The following is an 18,731-nucleotide window of genomic DNA, read 5'->3' as shown; positions in this document are numbered from 1 at the left end:
TCCTCCTTGTCTCCAGCCTGCCTTGACTCCCAGTATCTGGTTTTTGTTAGTCTCTAACTCCCTGTCTCTTGGCCTTGATGTGAGGCCTCCCATTCTGATAATAAAAGTTACTGATGCATGGCTTTAGGACCATGCTGTGTAATTAACATACTGGTATAGCACGAGGAATGCACCAAGCAGGGATAGGTGGTAGATAAGACAAGGATTTGTTTATTGGCTAAGGTTTCCAATGCACGAGGGCAACATGCTTTGCTAAAAAGTATATAACCTTTGTATAATGTGTATTCAGGGTCACCCCCTGGCTAGCAGGGGGGCACCACGCTCGAGCATAATAAACTTAGTGTCTTTTGGGAACTCTGCAGTTGTGGACTTTGTTTCTGTGCCTCAGCCTAGATTCGAACTGTGCGTGACCTATCAGGTATAATTCGCAGCATTGGTGTGCGTGTCCTATCAGGTGTAATTCGTAGCATTGGTGTGCGTGTCCTATCAGGTGTAATTCGCAGCATTGGTGTGCGTGTCCTACCAGGTGTAATTCGTAGCATTTGTGTGCCTGTCCTACAAGGTATAATTTGCAGCAGTTGTATGCGTGTCCTACCAGGTGTAATTCGTAACATGATAAATCCTAATTCAGGGACAGCAGTACCTGTGACTTCTTAGCAGGGGTCCATAACATCTTTAATTTCTCCCCTCACGTTGATACAATGTAACACTATGCTCCTATTTAGGCTATCAGAGCTAGGGTGACCTGGGATGAAATTCACCTCAGTGAAATAAAGTTCTTAACTGTAGTATAAGTGATGCAGAAGAACTTGACTAGACCCTCTTCGCTGGGTTTATATGCTCTGGGTTTGTATAGACTGCAGTTTTGTCATAGATATTCTGTTATTGTGTCATGTTCCTCTTCTTAAAATTTAGATTCTTGATGCCAATCACAGACTGAAATTTGATTGTATCACTATATAAAGCAGGAGTTCCCAAACTTTTTGCTGGCAATACCCACTTTTAATTAATTATTTGCTTCTGGGACCTCAAACAGAGAGATGCCATTTGAGCAAAATGGCAAGAGCAAAATGGCATCCTTGCACAGCATGAACTTGTATGTACTTGCTCTACAAAATGGCATCCTCCCCTCAGCATGATCTCACATGCACCATATGCATGAGGTCAAGCTGTGCGGAAGACACCATTTTGTAGAGAAAAATGGCATCCTCTGCACACTAGGGATTGCTGCCCCCATTTGGGGTTGTGACCCACAGGTTGGGAACCACAGATGTAAAGCAACTTTAAACAAATAAATGACTGTTTTCAGACTCCTCCATTTATCAGAGACAAAGGGTGAAATCTGCCATATTCCCCATGACTATTTTATGAAATTTTTCACCCTCCTCTGTGATTTACACAAAGCCCTAGCCATATGTGAGTCACTGTGACTCAAATCAATAAATCTCCAGATGGCATTTTTTTAAAACAGTTGTGGTTAAAAAAAAATCCCATTTGCATTGAGGGAGTTTCTCATGAGCAGTGATGTTCTGAAAGAACAGTAAGAAACATGTGTAATATTTTTGAAAAATGGGGTACAGACTAAAATTGAAAATAGAGACCTGTCAATTTAACATCTCAGATATACTAAGAATACAATTACAGTTAAATGCACAGCTCTAAAAGATTAGGATATCAGTCAGATAGTGGTTGGCTTAGCTTTGAAGCATAAGGAATTATAGCCCTTACATTTGATAGTATTAAAATAATTATAACTCTCTCATTATCCATATAAATATTTAATCTTGTTTTTAACCCTATTCAGTAATATCTTGTGGCAATGGGTTCCATAGATTAATTAGGCATTGCATAAAATATTTTTCTGTATTCCGTTTAAAATTTGCTGTCTTTCAGTTTTGTTGTTCTTGTCTTATGAGATGGTAAATAGGAATATCTGATTTGACTTCACTTTCCCATTCATTATGTTGTATTCCTCTGTAATTTTCATGCTACTCTGTTCAGGACATCCAGAACTGCAAGGAACTGTGTTGCCCCTCTGCCTTAGCAAGAATGAATATTACGGGAGATTAGACTATGTGCCAGCTCCCTGCCACACCAGTTCTGTCAGCCTTACCAGCAAACTCCTCGAGACTCTGCCAGTTTTAACCTTGCCTTGCAGGTAACAATCAGTGAACCCCAGTTTCCCAGAGATGTTTCATTGTAGTCTCTAGTCCCTCTCACTGGACACTCACAGAAATTATTATGTTTGCTGCCTCCAAAGAGACAGTGTACACACCAACCCATTAAGTTAGCTGAGAACTCTCTGTGTGCTTCAGTATAACATCACTGAGACGGTTTATGATAAAACTAAGAATAATTCTAGTAATAAAGAAGAGAGATTTAAGTGATACTAAGCAAGAGAAAAATAGACAGGACTGGTTACAAACAACAAAAAGACCACTCTTTCTAGTGCTTAAAACTTAATTCTAGAAATCTATATCTTTGCCTAAAACAGGTTGCTTTAAATAAGAATCTATCAGTTGCTCCTGCCTTTCATGCAAAGAAGGTGCTGTGCGCTGTGCCACATATATGGCGAATATCTAAATTGTCTTTTTTCATCCCCCTTATATTTTCCAAAGTTCATTGTTTTTGTCTTAAGAGTCAGAAAGACTTCCTGGGGGTGCAGATTCAGACCCACAGTGTGTTCACTAAATTGTTTTCTCTGCTGCTTGTCAGCATGATTGCTTTGTTTACCTTATATGTAAAAGTTCTTCCATTGTCTTCTGCCTGTAATCAAGCTAGTCAGACAGGTAAATCCACATTCCTTTGTCTAGGGCAAACTTGATCTATGCACTGCCTCCCAAACAAATGTTAAGAACATATTTTCAGCACATAAACATAATTCTTGGTACACAACCTGTACATAATCACACCGTGATATTCCTGACCAGTGTGACACCAACATACATAGGATGCCTTACAAGATACCTATCATGACAACAGTGTGTTAGGAGTAGTGAGTATGTCAGGCTGTGATGGGGCATCTGCCCCACACTGACCTGTAAGGGGTTAATGTAGCCCTAGGGAGGCTGAGCAGAAAGCATCCAATAGGAGAAGGGCTGTGAGGAGCAGCCAATCAGGACTTGGCAGGCCCATATCAGAAGACTTGCAAAGCAGACCAGTTTCAATTGCTCCCTGGAGCTTGAGGAGGGAGAACTGGTTGCCTTGCAGGTGGAAGAAAGCTAGCAACTGGAATAAAACAGTGCTGGGCAGGATTGGGGGAGTGAGAGCGAGCTCCTGGCTGGCTGCTAAGACTGGCATGCTGAGATCCTGAGGTAAGGGTGAAGAAGGTGCTAGGGCTGCGAGGAAGTGGCCCAGGGAAATAGACTGAGCAGTTGGATGGGATGCAGCAAGTAGTAGCTATCTACAAAGTCCCTGGGCCGGGAGTAGTGGGGAAGTGGCTAGACAGTAGATTGCAGTCACCACTGAGAGAAGTGGTTGTACAGGGACTACAGAGACGTCCCCCGGAAGGGGGGAGCACAGAGTGCAGCACAGCCAGAGGTCTGTGTCCTGAAGAAGACGTTGTGGTCCTTGGAACGACACGGGTCCAGGAGCAGAAGTGACAGTGGTGAGATATCACCAGAAGAAGGCACACTGGCTAGCAGAGCTAATCCCCAGGACAGCCAGGAGGAGGCGCCTCAGGGGTGAGATCCACCCAGTCACATAGGCCTGTTATGAGTTACAGTATAGTGGGCCCTTTGCCAGTTGGCATTGATGGGCTCTTAGGGTCACAACATCCTCTCCTATTTATTTCTTCTCTAAAGTAAAGGTTGCAATCTTCTCCGTTTCTCTTCAGTTTCAGTTTGGCAATTGTAGTTCCAGGATGACAGACATAACTATGAAACTAACAATGAAACTACTGAAGAGTTCTTACAAGAATTCAGAAAAAATAAAATGTAAACTGGTAGCAAGTTAATTAATACAAAAGCAGAAAGAATAACAGTACTCTTCTGCAAGCAATTTGAAAAATAATCAACAAAGTGGTATGTGAACCTTGAAAATCTGAGTCTTGGACCAACATAGCTAATAGGATATGGATCAAGTCATCAGATACTTAGAAGAAAGCAACATCAAAAGAATGGTTGGTGGCCTGCGGTGAGAGGGCACAGACTTTAATGCCTACGATGGCGGTGAGGCAGATTACTCGTTTCTAGCGGTAGTATAGAAACAGACAAATTGTCACCCCTAACACTAGCAATGATTGGAAAATGTTTCTGTGGATTGGATTAAGGTGGTTAAGCACTGGAATAAATTGCCTAGGGAGGCTGTGGAATCTCCATCACTGGAGATTTTTAAAAACAGGTGAGCCAAAGACCTGTCAGGAATGGTCTAGATAATTGGTCCTACCACGAGTGCAGGGGACTGGACAAGATGACCTCTCGAGGTCCCTTCCAGTTCTATGATTCTGTACCAGCAGACTATACTGGCAAAGCACTCTTCGTGTTGACACAGCTTATACTGGCAAAGCTGTGCTGCCAGAGCTGGCATAGCTTCTCCCCCACACACACACCCCTCACACACACACACCCCCGCCCCCACCGAGTGAAACAACCTATACTGGCAAATGCAGTTTTGCTTGTATAATTGCATCTACACTAGGGGCTTAGCACAGTTATGTCAGTCTGGGATCACACCTCTTCATACCCCAAGCCAGCATAGTTATGCCAGTAGATGTCCGTAGTGTAGATGTGGCCAAGGAGAGAAGCTAGGCAGAGATGATAGTATTTCTGTATGTGTTTCATATTGTATATAACTAATCTATAAAATGTTGCAGGGGATAAAAAGTTCTGTCAAATGAGAGAATAATTGGAAAAAAAAAATCTTAAGACTTCCAGCTTCACACATAGTTGGAGCCAGAGCATCATCTAGTGGTCAGTTATTAAAAATAGAAATCTGGAGCCCAATACATCACTGCATCTTGTGCAGTCATTTACACCATTGTGAACTGACAGCAAAGTTGGTACAAAATGCTACCAGATCAGGATAGCATATTGTACCCACTCTGCGCTGGTGTAAATGACAACAAAGAAATACCACATACTTGTGTTGCGGTTATTATCATCTGCCCTAATATATGTAATGTACACTGCAGTCCCAGTGGAAAAATCTTGAGATCCTTATTCCATGATTAGACTTTATTTAGGTAAACTGTAAATGAGTCAAATCCTCAAAATTTGGTCCATTATATGCCAAGCAAAATGAAATGTAGCAACCACGATACTTACTCAGGCAGGGACTGTCTTTTGTTATGCACTTATGCAGTGCCAAGCAAATGGGGCCTTGGACCATGCCTGCAACTCCTAGGCACTAGTACAATACAAATGGAATAATAGTAGTAATAAGAACCATTATGCTACCTGTGTGATATTTAGTCCTCTGACTTTACCAGTTCTAATGCCACTTTGTCACAGTATACTATTAATTTTAATACTCAGCCATACGGGATTCCTACTATGAAAATCTGATTTCCCAATAGCATTGTCATTTTGACCCTATTCATGGACTGGTATATTTTTAAATTTTCTTTAATCATTAAAACTATTTTCCCTGAGGCTACTAAAACAGCACACTGTTATTGAAATAACCTCTGCCTACCTAATGTTATCTCACAAGCTGATGGGAGATACATTACGCATAGGACGACCTGTCTTAAAAATGTCTGAAAATGAATGACTGGTCATATCCACACCCTTTTTCCACTTCTCTGTTCTGCATAACCGTTACTGGAGAAAGGACGGTCTAGTGACCAAGGACAGGGAGTCAGGGGAGCTGGTCTGTGATTTTTGGGGTTCTCATAGAGGGTTGTTGCAGGTACAGCAACTCTTTGTCAGGCCCAGAGTCTAGAAGTGCAAAGACAATGTAGCACGCTAGTCTCTCTGAAGATAACAGCTCAATACTTCTAGTGTGCTGGTCCAATGTGAAACTCCACTAGTTGAAGAACTTGAACATGCTGATCTGAGCTACAGGCCTCTGTGAAGTTCCTGACTCAGCAGCTCTGAGCTGAAGTCATGGTGTAAGTCTTTGTGAAATAACTAGCTCAACAGATTTAGCATGCTGGACTGAAGTTGGTGCCCAGCCTTTTGTCCAATTACTAGTTCAATACCTCTAGCCTCACATCAAGGAATAGGCCTTTGTGAGGTGGTCAGTGACTAAGTACCTCTAGATTGCTTAGCTGATACCAAGGGGCAGGTCACTGTGAATTCACCGTTGGACCGTTGTTGGACTTATTCACCGTTGTTGGACTTATTTCAGAAGCACAGGCCTCTGTGCATATACCAGCTCAACAGTGAGAGAATATGGACAAGGGAATACATGTATCCGAAAGGAGTCATGTTCCTAAAATGGGCCAGGACAAGCCCAACAAAAAAAGTTTAGTGTGTGTACGTACACATGGGTTATGAAAATCTGTAGGGAAACTTCCCTTGTTCTACCAATCAATTTTACCAACTCTTTCACTGCTTCACAACAGCATGCCAGGAAGAGGGGAGGAAATTCACAATGTTTTTCCTAGATTGTAGCTACAGGTGGAGAACTGGAGATAGCAGGCATTCCCTCTGTGCCCCTCTACAGAGGAGGTGGAACCAGCAAGGGAACATTAGGGAATATCCTGTAATATTAATAATAGTATTCTAACAGCCCCTTGCAGCCACTAATCAAGGATCAGAGCCCCATTGTGCTGGGCACAATACAAACCTACAATAAGGATAGTCCCTGTCCAAAAAAGCTTACAGTCTAAAAGACAAATGACAATAGGTGAGGTGGATTCAACAGATGGGAAGAGCACAAGTTAACACTGACAAAGTTATGATCATTGTAATAAGGGGTCATAGCACACCAGCTACCTGACCATTGTAGTCCCTGTCACGGTTCCTGAGTTAACTGCACTTCTGTCCCCACCATGGTCTTCTCAAGGATGCCACTTTAGGTCTTAGGCCTCTAATTGTCACCTCTTTATGGTTGGGGACCTGCAGCTCTCTCTCCCTCCAGACCTGGGATTTAGGCTTGCACTCCCCCTGCAATTCCCCTATCCCAGGTCTGATTTTAGTCCTACAACTGTGGTTTGCTCTCTCTAGGGAGTGTTTACCAGTGACGAGCCAGCTTTCACAAAGCACTGTATGTTTATTTTTAGGCCAAAACTGTTACAGAAACAACATAGACTAAAACAATAAACAGTCTAGAAGCATGATAAGCTTATCAGGTGTCACTCATCTTCCACTTGCAGACACCAGTAGGTTTCCAGTCCTTCAAACCCTTCCAGCGAGGCTTTCTTCCGGCAGCTCGCAGAAGCTACTAGATCGCACGCCCTGGTTCTCATGGGTGACTTTAATTTTCCTGATATCTGCTGGGAGAGCAATACAGTGGAGCATAGACAATCCAGGAAGTTTTTGGAAAGCGCAGGGGACAATTTCCTGGTGCAAGTGCTAGAGGAGCCAACTAGGGGGGGAGCTTTTCTTGACCTGCTGCTCACAAACCGGGAAGAATTAGTAGGGGAAGCAAAAGTGGATGGGAATCTGGGAGGCAGTGACCATGAGTTGGTTGAGTTCAGGATCCTGACACAGGGAAGAAAGGTAAGCAGCAGGATACGGACCCTGGACTTTAGGAAAGCAGACTTCGACTCCCTCAGGGAACGGATGGGTAGGATCCCCTGGGGGACTAACATGAAGGGGAACGGAGTCCAGGAGAGCTGGCTGTATTTCAAGGAATCCCTGTTGAGGTTACAGGGACAAACCATCCCGATGTGTCGAAAGAATAGTAAATATTGCAGGCGACCAGCTTGGCTTAACGGTGAAATCCTAGCGGATCTTAAACATAAAAAAGAAGCTTACAAGAAGTGGAAGGTTGGACATATGACCAGGGAAGAGTATAAAAATATTGCTCGGGCATGTAGGAATGAAATCAGGAGGGCCAAATCGCACCTGGAGCTGCAGCTAGCCAGAGATGTCAAGAGTAACAAGAAGGGTTTCTTCAGGTATGTTGGCAACAAGAAGAAAGCCAAGGAAAGTGTGGGCCCCTTACTGAATGAGGGAGGCAACCTAGTGACAGAGGATGTGGAAAAAGCTAATGTACTCAATGCTTTTTTTGCCTCTGTCTTCACTAACAAGGTCAGCTCCCAGACTGCTGCGCTGGACATCACAACATGAGGAATAGATGGCCAGCCCTCTGTGGAGAAAGAGGTGGTTAGGGACTATTTAGAAAAGCTGGACGTGCACAAGTCCATGGGGCCGGACGAGTTGCATCCGAGAGTGCTAAAGGAATTGGTGGCTGTGATTGCAGAGCCATTGGCCATTATCTTTGAAAACTCGTGGCGAACGGGGGAAGTCCCGGATGACTGGAAAAAGGCTCATGTAGGGCCAATCTTTAAAAAAGGGAAGAAGGAGCTTCACAGCTTCCAGCTTCACCTCAGTCCCCGGAAAAATCATGGAGCAGGTTCTCAAAGAATCAATCCTGAAGCACTTACGAGAGGAAAGTGATCAGGAACAGTCAGCATGGATTCACCAAGGGAAGGTCATGCCTGACTAATCTAATCGCCTTCTGTGATGAGATTACTGGTTCTGTGGATGAAGGGAAAGCAGTGGATGTATTGTTTCTTGACTTTAGCAAAGCTTTCGACACAGTCTCCCACAGTATTCTTGTCAGCAAGTTAAAGAAGTATGGGCTGGATGAATGCACTATAAGGTGGGTAGAAAGTTGGCTAGATTGTCGGGCTCAACAGGTAGTGATCAATGGCTCCATGTCTAGTTGGCAGCCGGTGTCAAGTGGAGTGCCCCGGTCCTGGGGCCGGTTTTGTTCAATATCTTCATAAATGATCTGGAGGATGGTGTGAATTGCACTCTCAGCAAATTTGCGGATGATACTAAACTGGGAGGAGTGCTAGATATGCTGGAGGGCAGGGATAGGATACAGAGGGACCTAGACAAATTGGAGGATTGGGCCAAAAGAAATCTGATGAGGTTCAATAAGGATAAGTGCAGGGTCCTGCACTTAGGACGGAAGAAACCAATGCACAGCTACAGACTAGGGACCGAATGGCTAGGCAGCAGTTCTGCGGAAAAGGACCTAGGGGTGACAGTGGACGAGAAGCTGGATATGAGTCAGCAGTATGCCCTTGTTGCCAAGAAGGCCAATGGCATTTGGGGATGTATAGGTAGGGGCATAGCGAGCAGATCGAGGGACGTGATCGTCCCCCTCTATTCGACATTGGTGAGGCCTCATCTGGAGTACTGTGTCCAGTTTTGGGCCCCACACTACAAGAAGGATGTGGATAAATTGGAGAGAGTCCAGCGAAGGGCAACAAAAATGATTAGGGGTCTGGAACACATGATTTATGAGGAGAGGCTGAGGGAACTGGGATTGTTTAGTCTGCAGAAGAGAAGAATGAGGGGGGATTTGATAGCTGCTTTCAACTACCTGAGAGGTGGTTCCAGAGAGGATGGTTCTAGACTATTCTCAGTGGTGGAAGAGGACAGGACGAGCAGTAATGGTCTCAAGTTGCAGTGGGAGAGGTTTAGGTTGGATAGTAGGAAAAACTTTTTCACTAGGAGGGTGGTGAAACACTGGAATGCGTTACCTAGGGAGGTGGTAGAATCTCCTTCCTTAGAAGTTTTTTAAGGTCAGGCTTGACAAAGCCCTGGCTGGGATGATTTAATTGGGGATTGGTCCTGCTTTGAGCAGGGGGTTGGACTAGATGACCTCCTGACGTCCCTTCCAACCCTGATATTCTATGATTCTATGTCCTTTTGGTTACAATCTCATGTCAGTTTTTTGATCAAAATGAAGATCTCTGAGTCAGTTCATGCTGACCCTTTGTACCAAAAGCCCTTTCTTTGTCTCCTGGGCCTCATGAACCTGGTCTGAACCAGTATATACAATTGCTTCTAGGAAGTAGTACTTCTCTGAAGTTGTTCACCTGTCCTGGGATTTGCAGTAATTACTCCTCCCCCACCCCTCCCGCCCCCGCCAGCTCCCCCACACACAGATTTTAATTTGAGGGAAGCTTGGTAACTGTCCCACGTGGAGCTAGAATACAATCCACAGTTCACAGAAATACATATAGGGTTACCATACATCAGTATTTTCCCAGACATGTCCGGCTTTTTGGTTCTTAAATCACCATCAGGGAGGAATTTTTAAATATCTAAAAACGTCCGGGATTTTGCCATTATTATTTTTCCCCAAAGAAGAGTTGATCATTCAAGAAAGAGAGTGAATGTTGATCACTGGAGAGTGTGCCCACTTTTCCCCCCTAGCTCCCAGTGCTTGTGCTGCGAAACAGCTGTTTCACGTGGCTGGGAGAAACGGGGGAGGAGGGGGAACGCGGCGCGCTCAGGGGTGGAGGCGGGGCTGGAGCGGGGATTTGGGGAAGGGGTCTAATGGGGCAGGAAGGGGGCGGAGTTGGGGCGGGGACTTTGGAGAAGAGGTTGGAATGGGGGCGAGGAAGGGGGAGAGTTGGGGCGGGGCCAGGGGCGCGGGGGCCAAGCAAATTCTCTCTCCCCCCCCGTGGAGTGTCCTCTTGTTTGAATGTTCAAATATGGTAACCCTAGATACAAATAATATTTATAGATACAAAAATCTGACTAACCTCTCTGACTATAGTGTCTGGCATATCTCGATATATATCTGTTGAAGTCTGCATGCTTCCAAGGCCTCACATCTGTCACAACCCCCATCAAATTCACTTTGTGTTTAATTATCTATTCATATCACGCTCTCCATGTGGTGCCAAGCACTTGAAGTAAAATGGAGCCTGTGTCTTCACAGAATCAGTTAGCTTACCCTCAGTCTTCTGGGGATGAGTCTGAGAGTGAGGCTGTCATGGACCGTGTAGCTTGGGCCTAGAACCTGAGGAACTCTGTGTTTTTGTTTGGATCTGGTGGTTGCTGTCTGTAGTGAGGTCATGTTGGACGAGTAAATTGTATATGCTCCCATCAGGTGCTGGAACTGCTCCACCTGGACATTTTTTTCCCCCACTCAGCCAGTGGATGTAGCCTGCTTCTGTATCAGGATCCACTGATGGAGTTCTGCTCCAAATTATGTACCCTCAGAAAGAGCAAAATAACTTAATATTTTTAACAGGTGAATACATGATACCAGTCCAAAGAGGTACTGCAACTTAATGTGGCAAAAATATCTTGATCTTCTGAGAATATATACAAGATATTGGGAGTGCACTGAAATTTATGCATGACTTTGATGTTTGCATGCAACATGAAAAACAGAAAGCATTCAAAGCCATTTGGAACTCAGTTTTTTAATCTTGCGATGTTGAAATTGGAACAAAATGTTCCTGGGTAGTAAATGATAAGTTAGCCCTGATCCAAGGGTAATAAATGTACACGGTGATGCACATTCCTTGACTGATTAAACTAGGACATTTTTGTCCACTTTGAAATAAAGCAGAAAATATTTGAATTTTAAAAAAGAATGAAAGGGAAATAATGAATTCTGACAAATGTCAAATAAATTTACTCAAAAGGCTGGAGAGGTAGAAATCTGTTCCTTCTTGCCAGAGTTTTGCCTTTTCATGTTGGTGTTTAAAAAGCCTCATGCTTGGATCCCTCTCTTGTTATGCCCTAACTCTTTTCAGAACAAAAACAAAAAACTCCACCCTTTTTTGTCTTCTGTACTCATGCCTCCCACACAGGTCGGTATATACTTCATATATACTTTTTTGGGGAAAAGGGAAATTCCAGATTACAATGTCCCAATCTTGCTTGTGGCACCTTAGAGACTAACCAGTTTATTTGAGCATAAGCTTTCGTGAGTTACAGCTCACGTCATCGGATGCATACTGTGGAAAGTACAGAAGATCTTTTTATACACACAAACCATGAAAAAATGGGTGTTTACCACTACAAAAGGTTTTCTCTCCCCCCACCCCACTCTCCTGCTGATAATAGCTTATCTAAAGTGATCACTCTCCTTACAATGTGTATGATAATCAAGGTGGGCCATTTCCAGCACAAATCCAGGGTTTAACAAGAACGTCTGGGGGGGGGGTAGGAAAAAACAAGGGGAAATAGGTTACCTTGCATAATGACTTAGCCACTCCCAGTCTCTATTCAAGCCTAAGTTAATTGTATCCAATTTGCAAATGAATTCCAATTCAACAGTCTCTCGCTGGAGTCTGGTTTTGAAGTTTTTCTGTTGTAATATCACAACTTTCATATCTGTAATCGTGTGACCAGAGAGATTGAAGTGTTCTCCGACTGGTTTATGAATGTTATAATTCTTGACATCTGATTTGTGTCCATTTAGTCTTTTACGTAGAGACTGTCCAGTTTGACCAATGTACATGGCAGAGGGGCATTGCTGGCACATGATGGCATATATCACATTGGTGGATGTGCAGATGAACGAGCCTCTGATAGTGTGGCTGATGTTATTAGGCCCTGTGATGGTGTCCCCTGAATAGATATGTGGGCACAGTTGGCAATGGGCGTTGTTGCAAGGATAGGTTCCTGGGTCAGTGGTTCTGTTGTGTGGTATGTGGTTGCTGGTGAGTATTTGCTTCAGGTTGGGGGGCTGTCTGTAGGCAAGGACTGGCCTGTCTCCCAAGATTTGTGAGAGTGTTGGGTCATCCTTCAGGATAGGTTGTAGATCCTTAATAATGCATTGGAGGGGTTTTAGTTGGGGGCTGAAGGTGACGGCTAGTGGCGTTCTGTTATTTTCTTTGTTAGGCCTGTCCTGTAGTAGGTGACTTCTGGGAACTCTTCTGGCTCTATCTTCACTTCCGCAGGTGGGTACTGTAGTTGAATTGGAATTCATTTGCAAATTGGATACAATTAACTTAGGCTTGAATAGAGACTGGGAGTGGCTAAGTCATTATGCAAGGTAACCTATGTCCCCTTATTTTTTCCTACCCCCCCCCCAGACATTCTTGTTAAACCCTGGATTTGTGCTGGAAATGGCCCACCTTGATTATCATACACATTGTAAGGAGAGTGATCACTTTAGATAAGCTATTACCAACAGGAGAGTGGGTTTGTGGTGGGGGTGGGGAGAAAACCCGGATTTGTGCTGGAAATGGCCCATCTTGATTATCATACACATTGTAAGGAGAGTGATCACTTTAGATAAGCTATTACCAGCAGGAGAGTGGGGTGGGGGGAGAGAAAACCTTTTGTAGTGGTAAACACCCATGTTTTCATGGTTTGTGTGTATAAAAAGACCTTCTGTACTTTCCACAGTATGCATCCGATGAAGTGAGCTGTAGCTCACGAAAGCTTATGCTCAAATAAATTGGTTAGTCTCTAAGGTGCCACAAGTACTCCTTTTCTTTTTGCTAATACAGACTAACATGGCTGCTACTCTGAAACCTGTCATTATGCAAGGCACTGCATTTAGCTGTATGGAGTGGAAATCTATCAACTGCATGAAAAAACTTGTATAGATACAGACAGACATCATCTTCCTTTCCAAATGCAAACAGATGGACATCGTACCAAAAGGACTGAAAGTAAAAAATCCATTACAATCTACATACCACACAGACTATGCTGACAGCTTGTGCCACACGCTCTCAAAGAAACTGCGGAACCACCTGATCAACATCCTCTACAGCAAACAGGGAAACATAAAGAATGAGCTCTCAAAAATGGATACTCTCATAAAAAAACAACCTTCCACACAAACTTCCTTGTGGCTGGACTTTACTAAAACTAGACAAGCCATTTACAACACACACTTTGCTTCTCTACAAAAGAAAAAGGACACTAAACTTTCTAAACTACTACATGCCACAAGGGGCCACAGCAATGGTTCCCTCAACCCACCCAGCAATATTGTTAACCTATCCAACTATACTCTTAGCCCAGCAGAAGCAGCTGTCCTATCTCGGGGCCTCTCCTTCTGCCCCTCCACCCACACGAACATGATACAGTTCTGTGCTGACCTAGAATCCTATTTTCGACGTCTCCAACTCAAGGAATATTTCCAACACACCTTTGAACAACATACTAATCCACAGAGACCTCCCTACCAACACTACAAAAAGAAGGATTCTAGGTGGACTCCTCCTGAAGGTCGAGACAGCAGACTGGACTTCTACATAGAGTGCTTCCACCGACGTGCACGGGCTGAAATTGTGGAAAAGCAGCATCACTTGCCCCACAACCTCAGCCGTGCAGAACACAATGCCATCCACAGCCTCAGAAACAACTCTGACATCATAATCAAAAAGGCTGACAAAGGAGGTGCTGTTGTCATCATGAATAGGTCAGAATATGAACAAGAAGCTGCTCGGCAGCTCTCCAACACCACTTTCTACAAGCCATTACCCTCTGATCCCACTGAGAGTTACCAAAAGAAACTACAGCATTTGCTCAAGAAACTCCCTGAAAAAGCACAAGATCAAATCCGCACAGACACACCCCTGGAACCCCGACCTGGGATATTCTATCTACTACCCAAGATCCATAAACCTGGAAATCCTGGGCACCCCATCATCTCAGGCATTGGCACCCTGACAGCAGGATTGTCTGGCTATGTAGACTCCCTCCTCAGGCCCTACGCTACCAGCACTCCCAGCTACCTTTGAGACACCACTGACTTTCTGAGGAAACTACAATCCATCAGTGATCTTCCTGATAACACCATCCTGGCCACTATGGATGTAGAAGCCCTCTTCACCAACATTCCACACAAAGATGGACTACAAGCCGTCAAGAACACTATCCCCGATAATGTCACGGCTAACCTAGTGGCTGAACTTTGTGACTTTGTCCTTATCCATAACTATTTTACATTTGGGGACAATGTATACCTTCAAATCAGCGGCACTGCTATGGGTACCCGCATGGCCCCACAGTATGCCAACATTTTTATGGCTGACTTAGAACAACGCTTCCTCAGCTCTCGTCCCCTAACGCCCCTACTCTACTTGCACTATATTGATGACATCTTCATTATCTGGACCCATGGAAAAGAAGCCCTTGAGGAATTCCACCATGATTTCAACAATTTCCATCCCACCATCAACCTCAGCCTGGTCCAGTCCACACAAGAGATCCACTTCCTGGACACTACAGTGCTAATAAACGATGGTCACATAAACACCACCCTATACCGGAAACCTACTGACCGCTATTCCTACCTACATGCCTCCAGCTTTCACCGTGACCACACCACACGATCCATCGTCTACAGCCAAGCTCTGCGATACAACCGCATTTGCTCCAACCCCTTAGACAGAGACAAACACCTACAAGATCTCTATTAAGCATTCTTACAACTACAATACCCACCTGCAGAAGTGAAGAAACAGGTGCATTTTGATCATGTGGTTAGTATCTGAACTAAGTACATAAATGAGACATACACAATGTGGTGATTTTCTGTCTTGAATAGGACGTCAGGGGATACTGGAGTTACTCGGAAACATGTTTGATACTCTTGAACAAGAAGAACTGATTTGAATTTAAAACTATGCCAATATTATTCCTAAACACTATAGGAAAGATTATCTCTTATACCGGAGTTCTGCTCAGTGCAACAGAGACAGGACCCTCAGAGAGCCAGTTACAACTCCGTGATTCTTAGAGCTGACCCTGGCAGGATTTAGAGCTGTTGCCATGCAGCTCTATTGCACCACTGGTGGTGCATTTCCCATTCCTACTGCCTTTCTTCCTAAACTGGAAGAAAAGGAGCTGGGAAAGGGGGACAGAGGCAGTGCTTAGTTTGTAATGAAAGAGGTGCTGGGTCTCAAGCAATTTTTTTTTATATTGATAACTGATGCAGCAAGCCCAGAGGTGCTGGGACTTTGAACTGGCAAACCTAGAGCTGTCAGCCCTGGTACAAATTAAGCACTGGACAGAGGAGCAGTCTCAGCTGTGGCACAGTTCTACTCAGGAATTTGAAGCTAGATTATGGCTCCTTTATCACCATCTGATTGGTGCAACAGGCCCATGCTACAGAGAATTTGGCATTATACATTACAACTATGAAAGAGAACGTTTCTTGAATAGAAAATGTAACTCCTTTTGCCACTAGGCAACTTAGCATCAATTCAAAATTGTGAATTTATCATCAGGAAATAACACCTCAACCAGACAACTGAATGAATGTTTTTAAAATCTAAAAGCACTATGCATTATGCCCATGAAGAAATGCTTTCATCTTAAGTGCATCAACATGAATATTAACTCAAACTTCATTTTCACTGTTCATGAAAACTTATGTTCACTTCACCTCCAAATTGGCCAGTTATTTTCACTGTGAACTTGCTTTCAGTGTTTAGAATTCGTTTGCAAATAGCTGCTTGGGATGGCATTGGTACTAGATGGGGGCAATCTTCAAATTGCTTCAAAATTTCTTGTACAGTTTAAAAATTTGCAAAAATATCCGTTTTTTTTTAAACTTTGTTAAAATGGTCATATTTAGTTTCTTTTTTATTTCTTTAACAGTAAAGCTCTGAAGTCTCTGGTGAAATCAGACCTATTTGACTGGTTCCTAGCCCACCAAAGACAAGAGAAAAAAATGTGCATCTACATGAGTGGCTTTCAAGTGTTTTCACTTTCACTTCACTTTAGTCTCAAAGTTACCTATATTCCACACAAATATTGTGGCTTCTCACTTCTTGTTAAATTCTTTAAAACAGAAAGTCATGAAAATTCTGGTTAGAGAAACAGCATTTACACTCAAGGAAGGAATTCCACAACTTCAAGTTTCCTTCATAAATAACTTTTGGCTTCCTTTATTTTGGATCTATCACACCTTTGGGCCTTTGCAGCTTGTGAGGCATAGTTTGATACAATACCACATTTCATTTGATTTGTTCTATCCATTTCATTCATAACTGCTGAGTTGAGTGACCTATTTAACTTTTAAACTCTGTTCTCTCCTCTCCAGCATCTCAGAAAAACAAACTTTTTAGAAATAGATGCTTCTTAAGTAAAGAACTTTGAAAGTGACACACACAATCACAGCCAGCTAGGTGCTGTCAAAATCTGTACTGGTCTGCAACTATGAAGTTTATCAAGCCTCCCATGTCTGAAGCAGACAAAGTTTTGAAACTTAGTTTAATTTAGGAAATGTTTGGAATTGGAAAACTGGTGGATCTCAGGATTCAGGAAATGGTAGGGTGGAAGCCAGGACAGTAAAACTCACACCAGTCCATGTGCCCCCCCAACTCCGCTCCCATTTAGCATCCCCCGATGAAAAATGTCCAACAAGGGGTGGCAGCCTCATCTCATTAATTCTAAGTTGTCCAAAGTAACAGAAGTCCAACTCCAATCTGTTGAAATAAAATTGTTTCTAAAAGTCAGCAAAAGTTGGAGACAAATAGACTGGTACAAACTGGATTGATTAAGTTAGAAGAACTATAATAAGGGGCCTGGAAGGCTCCAGGTAAAGTCATGGGTTGGCACGGCAATGACTGAAATGGGAGGAAATATTTATAGCTGAAATCACAGACGTGTTTTGCTAGGTTAATGTTAATCTGATCCCCTTCTGTACATTGTTAATATGGGCATCACAGAATGCGAGGGGAGGGAGAGGGAGGAGTGGGACACATAGAGTGGAACGAGTGACCTTTACTATCCCTAGGTTGAAGGGAGAAATGAAAGAAGAGGAAAGTGAAATTATTTGAATACAATGTTACAATATTACTGCACTGTCTGTGTTTCTATATGACATTATCTCACATGTGTACTGTCAAGCTGATTCTTCATTAAAATGTGTGTTTGGAAGTTCTGCTCCTTCTCTGTTGGTGTCAAAGTATTCACACAGCAAGGGATTGAAAAGCAAATTATTCAAAGTGAACAATGCTGGAAACTCAGCTGCCATAAAGTAAACAGTAAAAATGAACACTGGCAGTCCAACTGCCTCAGAGTAAACATCCTGGGAAGCAAATAATCAGTACATTACTTTTATATCCAAGGTAAAAATAATGTAAACTTTCTCCCCTTTAACTTTTATCTCCTTAGTATGCATTCACCATCTCTGCACGACTCTGCCCAGTCTCTGGGTTCTTCCTCATCAGGACAATGGCAAGTGCAATTAGAAGGGGAAAGGTGTGGGACAGCAGACCAGTACAAGTGATGACGGTCTTAACATTTTTTTAGTATGTGGTAGCACTGGAAGATGTGAACTTGCTTGAGATCCCTAAGTGGAAGAGAGAACAGTTGTTCTAGGCTTCTGGGAGAAAATCATCCATTGGTGTCATGGAACTGTTTTGTTGTCTGGTGACTGAGGAGCAGATTAGTGACTGGAATTAATGAGCTACATGGGATGAATTTGGGAAGTCTGCTCTGCCTAGAAACCTGATAGACCAATTCAAGTTTCTCCTAAATGAAAAGTTTTCCTGCACCATGAGCTAGGAACAAACTAAAATTCAGGCCAACATAAACAGGATGCTGAAGTAGGATGCAGACATAAAACCATCACAAATGTGCCTTTGTAACACCTCCCTCCCTTCCACTCACAGCAGCTGGATGCCGGACCTGTATTTCCAAGAGACTTTGAAAGTGGGAATACTCCAGACTTAATATTGCTACAGGCCATGCACTGGATTTATTTCCTAGGCCTCGATTATCTTCAAAGTTCTGGCTGCCTCTGAAAATGCTGTAATGCTATTGCCATGGTGAGAAAAAGTAAGTAAGTAAAGGTCATTTATCCATGTTTGAACACAGACACTAACATAGCAGAATTTTCTGAAGCCTTCTGGAGCCACCACCAGCATTGCAAATTCAGCAGCT

The sequence above is a fragment of the Caretta caretta genome, chromosome 8 (genome assembly GCF_965140235.1).
Source record: "Caretta caretta isolate rCarCar2 chromosome 8, rCarCar1.hap1, whole genome shotgun sequence".
NCBI classification, from domain to species: domain Eukaryota; kingdom Metazoa; phylum Chordata; order Testudines; family Cheloniidae; genus Caretta; species Caretta caretta.
Note: the sequence above shows the minus strand (reverse complement) of the source record.